We start from the raw sequence: 8,730 nt of genomic DNA, 5'->3' as shown, positions 1-8,730 counted from the left end.
TTTTCAATTTAATAATATCAATAAAAATTTCAATTTAATGAGCTATTTAAATTTAAATTATTTAAAATTTTGTATTATAAAAATAAAATGAATTATAAATACTTTAAACTAAATAGATCTGAGTGAAGTAACAATTAACTCTGTAAATAGCAGGTATGGGTTGACTCAATATTGATGAGTGTGGTTGAAGTCCAATTAAGAAAGTAGTTGGCCAACTCATCTACCATTGTACATTAACAACCAAGTATTATGTTACGTCAATAACGCAAAGTAATTAAGCACATGCTTCAAATTATACCACAACCAGCAAAATTAATGTTCCCTAAGGAATCACCACAACTTCATTGGGCTCATTTTATAGTCAACTCTTAAGTCATTATATATATAATGTTTGCTCATCTCATTACTTAGGCTCTAACTCAAATAATAAAAAAAATGAAAAATATTTTCAGAGAAACATTAGGCTTAAAGAAGGAAAATTATAAAATTTAAGGTGGAAAGGATAACATGCAAGATGTGAAAAGGAAATTTATTAAAAATTTAGCAGTTCTCCAAGACCATACCCTTCAGCAAACTTTATTGTAGGAGAATAAGGTGTCCAAAAATATTAAATATTAATAAATTTTAAAATAATATGAGCTGTCAACGTGCATGTGATGCATGGAAATTAATAATATTTACTTTTAGTCTACGGATCAGGCCAATTCAATTGAAAATTTATTGAGTGTTATCACTCATTATGAATAATAGTTGTAATTTGTAAAATCTATATGTAAATTTGATATTTTATATATGTAGTCTACGATATATTAAATTCACTTCAATTTTATTACTAATATTAATTTTAATTAGTCTCATCATAAGAACATAAAAAGCAAAAGATTTTATCTAACATTTTTTATGGATATATAGGGAGAGTGAGAGAGTGATGGGTTGCAATAGGGGAAGAGATTAGGAGTGTGGAAATGTTGGTCAGCAACTGCAGTTGCTGCCAACATATACCTCCTCTGGACTACTTCCCAACATGTCCTCCTTCCCATCCATTCCATTGTTGCCAGTGCGTCCCTAGCTGCCATTTTTGCCAACAAAATAAACTTGCATTTGGTTACTGCGTCCCTTCCTGTTCCACTTGCCCAGTTCTGCCAACTGAACGTGGACCAAAAATTGAATCAGGCAGTGGGGGAACAACCGAATCAGGCAGCAGCAGAACTGAGACAGGCAGCAGCAGAACAACTGGAACAGGCGGAGGAGGACCCGCCGAATCACGTGGGACAGAAGACATTATCCAATTTCCCATTCCGGAAAATCCTTCCTGGAGTAATCTCTCTCACTCTCCCTTTTTCTCTTCAAGTGCAAAACATATTTCCGTAGAATCACCTATACATGCAACTTTTTTTATAATAAAAAATATAGTTAACGCCATTCACATTATTTGCATTAAGTTATCTAAACTTCATCTAATTATTTTAATTGTGACAAAAATTTAATATGGAGTGCACATATGAGATAGTCTAATGGAAATTTTGGGTGAATTGAATTGAATTAATTTATCAGGTAATCCAAAACTTTATGGTTGGGGATTCCAGCACTTTGTAGTTAATGTGGGGAGTACAGTGATCGTTCCATCTGTGATGGTCAGTGTGGGCGGAGGTGACAATGTAAGAATTGTTAAATAGTTGAATATTTTTATTTGTATTGACCCATATGATAGAATTGAATTGAACTGATTGGGTATCTATATATCTATCTATTTGTAATGGCAATAAACACACTTTTGCAGATTTGTTTTGGTGCTCGGCTTTCTGTATCGATGGAAACATCCCAAGCTTACATTATCCCTATAATTTCCATTGCTTTATCAACTTACAGTAATTTTAATCACTCACTCGATCCCCATCAGGTTGGTTGGCTTTTTTTGTTTTTAATTTAATTTTATTATTATTATTATTATTATTATTATTATTATTATTATTATTATTATACATTAAAAGATAAGTACTAATCATTAAAAGTAAAAAGGAAAAAGAGAAAGAAAAAGTAACCTTTTATACTAAAAATAAAAAGAAACGTTTTATAAAAAAATAATGATTCAAAATGCATGATCCGTTACCATCACAAACTATCGACAGCACAACAAATGAATTAATGTCATTAAACAGTTAGGGGTATGCAAATGGTCGGTTCGGTTTTGAATCGAACCGAATTGATAAAATTAAAAATTTAAAAATTTAAAAATCGAATCAAATTGATTAATAAGAGAAAATCAAATAGAATCAAACCGATAAACTGATAAATATTTGTTCGATTCGATTTTAAATCGATCAAACCGAAATTTATAAAATTTTATATTTTTAACATTAAATCTAAATAAAAAAAATAAAAAAAAATTAGAAATCAAAACTCAAAAATCTTAAGGTTCAGTTCGGTTTTCTTTGATTTTGATTCGATTTGATTCGGTTTGGTTCGATTTTCTTTGATTTCCCATATATATTAATAATTTCGGTTCGGTTCGATTTTTTTAATTTTTTATGAAAATAACCGAACCGAACCGATTAACCGAAATTATCAAAATTATAAATCAAACCGAATCGATTGAATTTTAAAATGAAACTGATTGAACCAAATTGAATCGATTCAATTCGATTTTTCAATTTAAACCGAAAACTGCTCTCCCTTATCACTCACACACACACACATATATATTAAAAATTAATGAAAAAAGATATTTAAAAAATAAAAATTTAATCAAACGCATGCTAATTGTTTACCTGCATAACATACACAAATTTGTCTCCTTTTTCTTAAAAAAAAAATATTAATTTAATTTTTTTTATTCAAACTTCATAGTGATTGATTCAACTCAAATAAATCAACTTCAAGTTAAGTTGTCAAATTGCCCTCCTACTATTGAATATATTCTGTTAGCTTTTATGGGTTGATTTGGTATTATCAGAGGTTTGAACCATTCATGCGACGTGTACAAGGAGCAAGTCTCATTTCGTCTTTCTTTCAAATGGTGATTGGTTTCTCTGTTTTGGCGAGATATTTTGCAAGGTATAAATTAATTACTAAATTTGGGATCGATATTCATTCATTATTTACTTGCTCAGCCAGCTTTGGTTTCTATGTGTTTTTATATGGCAGACACCTTAGCCCTCTTGCTTCAGTTCCTCTTGTAACACTCACGGGACTTGGGCTGTACGTCCGTGGATTTCCGCTGGTAAACACATCTGAAACGCCCAATTCAACTACTTTTCCATTTTAGTAATTATTTTTGTAATGTGATCTTCCATCGGTTGGTTTATTGCTTGTAGTTGGCTAAGTGTATTGAAATTGGACTCCCAGCTTTAGCTATATTGGTTTTCTTAACTCAGGTAACATGCTTCATCATTTCTGTTCCAAGCAACTTCATTAGAAAGATTTCACATGCATCAAACCTAATTCAACTTATCAGTGAATTTCAACAAATTTACTGAACTTCAATTGGCATATAAAGATTAATTTTCTTTTATATTAGGATTTCACAGGCATCTAATCTATTGCTAAATTTTAAATTTTATTTGCCTGTTTTATTTCTAGAATTATATTAGACACCAATTAGGTAGATATGGATTTCAAGTAATGAGGTAAAGGAATTTGACATTATGTTTCACTTAAATCCAAGTTCACGTATACTTTAAGTTCAGCGATTACCTTGAAATCCAATATAAATTAAGTGAATTTGGGTAAAAGCCCGAGTGTTTTGATACCTAGTTGGATGAGATATATCTATTTGAGAAGGGAAAGACTATATAAATTGTAGATACAAGTTAGCTGGAGAGCATATAACATATACTGTGCTGTGTGTTTAATTTTCAGAATGGTTTTACCTAATTCTCTTAGTGTTCTATCTTGCTGATTGCAGTTTCTTCCCCTTATCTGGAAAGCAAAAAAAGAGATAGTTGGTCAATTAGCAATCATACTTTCTGTGGGAATTGTATGACCTATGCAGAGATTTTGACTGTAGCTGGTGCATATGATAATACATCTCAAGAAAGACAAATTAATTGTCGTACTGATAGTTCTAGTCTCAATGGTGCTGCTCGTTGGTAAAGCTCCAATTCTACCAACTAAAATTTGAATTCATCTCTACTGTGATTTTACTGGAAAGTTATGCTTCAACCATGTGGGGAGCTCCAGATTCAGTAAAGCCATCAATTATATTTTGCTTCACTATATGCAGGATAAACCATCAAGAAACACAAATGAATTCTCATTCTGATAGTTCTGGGCTCATTGGTGCTGCTCCTTGGTAAAGCTTAAATTCCACCAACTAATTTGATTTCTTCTCTACTGTGATTTTGTTGGTTTAGTAGTTGTTTAAAAGTTATGCTTCAATCAAGTGGGGAGCTCCAGATTCAGTAAAACTATCAGTTATATTTTGCTTCACTATTTGCAGGATAAAGATTCCACAAACCATTTCAATGGGGAACTCCCATTTTTGAAGTTGGCGATGCTCTTTCAATGATGGCTGCTTCTCTTGTAGCTGTTATTGACGTTATATACATATTCTTCGAAATTCATTGATCCTTTTCTATACGTTCGTCAAAAAAAAGGTATCTTTAATCTATGAGGCCGCAGCTTTGCCTTCTTGATTTAATTTTATGTTTCTGCAGTCTTCTGGTACATTTTATGCATCATCAAAATTAAGCGGTGCTCCTCCTATACCTCCCTCTGCACTGACTCGTGGTATTGGCATTCAGGTAGGAATTAATCATGTGATGTTGCATTATTTTCTTTTAAGATCTTTAACATTCTGTAATTCTCCATCACTTGTTTTAACTTTCATCAACATACAGGGAATTGGAACTATGATAGATGCAGTATTTGGTACAGGAAATGGCTCCACTGCTTCAGTGTAATGACTTTAAACTTTGGACAAAATCTAATGTATTATGATAGTTGCTTTTGTTGGTGAAGAGATTTCTAATACGGGAGTTTTTGATACTCTGAACCTCTATTTGACATGAGGAAACAGGTTTATATGTATATTGTGTGTTAGAATTATAAGTCAAAATATTAGTGGATTTTGGAGAGAACTTTTTCTAATTTAGTGTGAGAAATATTTATTAATAGAATTAAGAATTATTTCCTATATTAGAGTAGAACTCCTATTTTAGTGTTATTTCTAAATTGAGTGTGATTCTTAATTAGATTAGAAATGAGGAAATCAAAACTATAAATAGAAGAATGGTAGAAAGATTATTTGGTTTCAGCCCATGGAGTGAGTGGCTTTGCTAATTGCTGAGGAGTAGATTTGCCTATTGAGGAAGGGCTATTGCCTATTATAGTCTCATTGCGGAAGAAAGGTTTTGGTCTAAGATATAGAAATGCATAGTGCAAGACTAAGAGACTATTGCTCTTTATAGTTGAAGACACCTTTTGTGGTGATATAGTTAAACTGATAAATATATTGGATTATGTCTAGAGGAGAATGAGAATACTAACTAATGTATTTACTATGAGTAATTATGACGTGAGAATTTTCTTGGGTGTAACTAGATTGATAGGTAAATAGTTTTACGCTTGTAGTTGATTAATTATTTATTTGTTATAGTAGAAGATGGCATACAGTGGGTGTGACCCTATGTTGAGAGAGTGAATCACATAAATATTAGTATTTTATGTGTTTACTTTATTTCTTTGTATTTTACACGCTTCTGCGATACACAACATTGTGTCAATTGATTTGGATTTGCTGCTATGGTTATTTGCCCACAATTGCTAACATAAAAATTGCAGGACGTATTAAGTTGATGTCCTAAACTTAGCAATCTTTTTTGTACTAGTTCTATGAGCTAATTATGTATTTTTTTTTTTTAATTTGCTCTTACTGGGAAGATGCAGGTCTTTTAGGATTAACACAAGTAGGAAGTCGGAGGGTCGTTATAGTATCAGCAATCATTATGGTTTTCTTTTCCATTTTAGGTGCAGTATTCCTCATACTGCAATATTTTACTTTCTGATTTATCTTATCTCAATCAATCTACTTATAGTTGTACTCCTATTGAGCTTTAGTTTGTTTTTTTTTTTTTTTTTTTTATATATATATATATATCATCTCATTTCTGCTTAAATAACGTTGCAAATAGAGTATTAGTATTGTTTAAGTTTGCTCACAGGAAAAGTTGGGGCTTTTCTCTCTTTAATACCATTGCCAATTGTGGGAGCTCTTCATACTTTCCTCTTCCCCTACGTGGGTATGTCTCGCCTCGGCTAATTATAATTTTTGTATCAAAGATATGGCGGAATTTTGTGTTTTCATTAATTAAAAAGTTGCAAACTAATGTTTACTATGACAGTCTAACTGATTTTACAAAGGAAGAGAAACCAGTGAAAGTGATATTAAATTTCCTAACAATCTCAACTTGATCAATTAGGACACAAAATATTGCTGAAAATCAACATAATACTATTTAGGTTTTTTCGGATAGTAATATTGTTTAGGATTTTTCAAATGGTTAAGAGATTACTTATTGCAGCTTCAGCTGGGCTTCAATATCTCCAGTTTTGCAACGTGAATAGCTTTAGATCAAAGTTCATTCTAGGCTTTTCTCTCTTCATGGGTCTTTCTGTGCCTCAATACTTCAAGGAATATGTTTTTCTTTCTGGTCATGGACCTGTTAACACTGGCTTCACCTGGGTACGTGTATTTCAAATGCAACTTTCTCTTAATAGTGTAAACATATTTATCTTATTAAACAAATGCAGATTCATACTTTAATGATGAAGCTCTTATGATTCTTTACTTCCAGTTCAATGACATAATCCAAGTGATTTTCTCATCCCCACCAACAGTCGCCCTTATAATTGCTTTCTTTTTGGATCGGACTCATACTCCTAAGGCCCACTCGACCAGGAAAGACAGTGGCATGGATTTGAAAGAGCAATATGATGAGTCGGGAATGACTCAAGAAATCTATGATATAATTACTTCACTTGGTGATTTATGCTCTTAATTCTAATTAATATGCTTCATCCACTGTACATGAAATAATAGTTACAATTCATATTTTCTCTTACCAAGAGTCTATCATGCTGCTCTCTTTTGACAAGTTGTGGCAATTGAAAATATAGTACATGTTATAATGTTGATTCTTAGCTTTGGATTTTTTTTTTTTTTTTTTTGAAATGCATTGAAAGGCCCCAAGACACTCAGAAGAAAACAATGCAACAAGATCCGCAGGAGCGTTAACAACCTAATTACAAGCCAACTAAAATTTAAGACATAACTTAGCCACCATATCAACTGCCTGATTAGCAAATCTCTTGACAAGGGAAAAAAATACCTGTGAGAAAAATAAGAGCAACAATTGCTTGAATTAAAGCTTGAATTTCCCAATAAAGGCATTGAAGAGGATTCTTCAGAGTCGAAATAAGGCTGGCTGAGTTCGACTCCATCACTGTGGAATTTTGTTCCCAAATCAGCTGCTAATTTAAAAGCTTCCACCATTGCAATGGCTTCACCTGCCAACAGCGAGTAACAGATGACCTTTTTAGCAACCCATCAATAACTTCCCTATGAAATTTCTAGCTACAATACCCACAGCTGCTTCTTTGAAACCTTGATTTCATGCAACATCACTATTGAACTTGATAGTACCCTTTGAAAGAGGAATCCATGACAATACATCTAGATATTAGGTATGAGAATGGTTGACATCTATTCTTGAAGCCAGCAAATAATTAAGCTCCATCATACTTTGAGACATATGGTTTCCTGTTACCAAAAGATCAGGATTTCCTTGATCAAAGATGAATCTGTTCCTTTCTGTCTGTAACACTATCACTTTAACTAGTCTGTACATTCTACTGTTCCAGTGACCGGTGTCTGTTTGGACAGCTAAAATGTCTGGAACAATCTTTAGACTAGAGAGAGGAGTCATAAATAACTCAAATAATTATAAGAAAAATCAAGAAAAAATTTTAGAAATAAAATACAACCAAGTTAAATGAGCCGGTGCCCTAAACCCAAGGAAAAATTCATGAAATAATTTTTGGGACTCCAGAGAAGAGTCATTGCGGTTTCGATGGCATTAGAATGCCAAGAAAATGCTTCTGGAATTCTATCAATCGGTATAGACAATTTTGGCTCCTTAAGCCAAACGGAGGGTATTTTGGTCATTTCGTCTTCAGAGTTTATTTTTGACCTACTTATCCAGTTAAATAAATAATTATTATGACATAAAATATAAATAAATATTGCTAAAAATTTAATTGAAAATGAGTAGAAAAGAAAAGAAGAGAAAATGAATAGAAAAGAAAAGAAGAGAAAATGAATAGAAAAGAAAAGAAGAGAAAATGAAGAAAATTGGAATTTTGACATCACTATGATGTCTTCAAAGTTCCTTCCACCAATCACAATTTAACCAATTAACTAAAAGGATAAAAATGACATAAAAATGAGAAAAAATCAAACAAACCAACAGCCTTCTTCTCTATATGAGCTGGCCAACATAGGAAGAGAGAGAGAGAGAGAGAGAGAGAGAGAGAGAGAGAGAGAGAGAAAACCTCCATGGAAGCCATGATCCCAAGCTTGAGTTCTGTAATGGCCCGGCCCACTAGTGATATTGTCCGCTCTGGGCCAAAGCCCTCACGGTTTTAAAATGCGTCGCTAGGGGTTACAAACCATCAACTTATATACCCAGCATCTCTCCCGTGTTTTGTCGATGTGGGATTTGCCTAAGGTGT

General features: G+C 32.6%; 1 pseudogene; it reads left to right on the top strand.

The window, feature by feature from the left end:
* The first annotated feature begins 957 nt into the window (after positions 1 to 957).
* On the top strand, positions 958 to 7,061 carry LOC131182312 (nucleobase-ascorbate transporter 4-like; annotated as a pseudogene).
* The last annotated feature ends 1,669 nt before the right edge of the window (positions 7,062 to 8,730 follow it).

Source organism: Hevea brasiliensis, chromosome 8 (genome assembly GCF_030052815.1).
Source record: "Hevea brasiliensis isolate MT/VB/25A 57/8 chromosome 8, ASM3005281v1, whole genome shotgun sequence".
NCBI lineage: Eukaryota > Viridiplantae > Streptophyta > Magnoliopsida > Malpighiales > Euphorbiaceae > Hevea > Hevea brasiliensis.
Note: the sequence above shows the minus strand (reverse complement) of the source record. Positions and strands in the feature narration are given on the sequence as shown.